Source organism: Rhagoletis pomonella, unplaced genomic scaffold, assembly GCF_013731165.1.
Source record: "Rhagoletis pomonella isolate Grant_MI unplaced genomic scaffold, Rhpom_1.0 Rhpom_scaffold_00004, whole genome shotgun sequence".
In the NCBI taxonomy this organism is placed as follows: domain Eukaryota; kingdom Metazoa; phylum Arthropoda; class Insecta; order Diptera; family Tephritidae; genus Rhagoletis; species Rhagoletis pomonella.
In genome coordinates this window covers 19,716,289-19,717,900 of record NW_023458558.1, presented here as the reverse complement: position 1 = coordinate 19,717,900, position 1,612 = coordinate 19,716,289, and positions in this window count along the sequence as shown.

Below are 1,612 nucleotides of genomic sequence, written 5' to 3'. Positions count from 1 at the left end.
AAAAAATAATTTTACTTTTTAAGCAGACCCAATTAGTTGACATATGTTGTATCGTGGATAGCAAAAATCTTTGATTGATCAACAAAATTGCGTCAGCATGCAAAGTCCAATGGAACAGCATTTTGTTACAGCGTTGTTAAAAAGGAAGTAATTTCCAGAGGTAAATACCCAGCTTCTTTGCAATATATTAAGAAGTAATTTTTAAGCGAAAAACAAAGCCGATTTCAATTCCCTTTCCTTTAAAAAAATTTAAAGAAATCGCTTAACGTGGTCGTAAGTTATGCGGCAACATACCAAAAAACAAAAAATATTCCGACGAATTAATAACCTCCTCCTTTTCCTTGAACTCGGTTAAAAAGTTAATAGAATACTATATTTAGGTATAATTTTATGTGGTAGCTCGTACCTAAACCAAAAAATTGTATCAAAATAATCCACAGAGCATGTAAAGTCACATCATCGGCTAACTACCGATGAAAACCCCGGTTTTAACTAAAGGGCTGTCATTTAAAAATCAAAGAAATTGGGTTGTCATCTATGCCGATCAATGCAAGGTGTTTTTGAAACGAGCATTGGCCTGTCAAAAGTCTATCAAGTTATCTGCAGTCTGAGACTGGAAGTAGTTAAGATCCAGAGAACACAACTTGGTAACGGAACCGTATTTTATTAAAGAATACCGCCAGTGCTTTGGAGGTCTAATGTTCAATGTGAAACTTCCATATTAGAAAAACCTATTTCTTATAGACCTTTACGTATTATTTAACGCTTCTGTATCTGCAGTAATGCCGTCTAAGATACATAAATCACAGCACCGAGTATATCTATAAAGATTGAACTCCACATGCCATTCGCGGGCCTTCTCCATTGTTGGTATGGATGAAGTCAGTCAGGCTTTTAAAGCATAGTAGATGTGGTAAACTTGTGTCCAGTTTCTCAGACAGCCAGGCAGGCTTTCATCGATCTGACGTTCTTTAAAACAAAATTGTTAATGAGTAAGGAGTGCAGAAATTAAACAATAATAAAGTCAATAGTAATTTTTGATCTCTGCTAACTGCAACATTTCCGAAAATGATGTTGCTTATGAGTTAGCCAAGGTCTTCTAGCGACATCACTTGAATTTTCATAAATATTTTCCTGGCGGACGCATCGTGTCAGGCTATCGTCTAGTCAAATTTATGCAGCGCATATAATAATATATTGTTCAATTACTAAAGGACTTATAATTCAAAAAAGTAAATTTTGTAGCAAAAGATGCAGAACTGATCGCTATATTGTGTAAAAACTCCAAATGAGTCTCCTGAAAAACATTTTTTTAGTTATCAATAGCCATCTAGTAAATGCGCGGTATGTATGTATGTATATATGAATGAACATCCCCAAAGAGCATGCAGGATCTTAAAAACAAAAAAATAAACCCAGGTTTGGCATAGCGGGGATATCAGTTGTTCTCACTTCGTATTAGCGATTAGCACATGCGCCAAAAGGCTGGCCCTCGCCTACAGAAATAGCAGATGCTGAACGAACAAAAACGAACAGCAAAAGAACAAATTGTAGAGCAAATTCCCTTAAATCGAGAACTTGCCCGGTCCTTGCGTACACTGAGCGAAAAAAA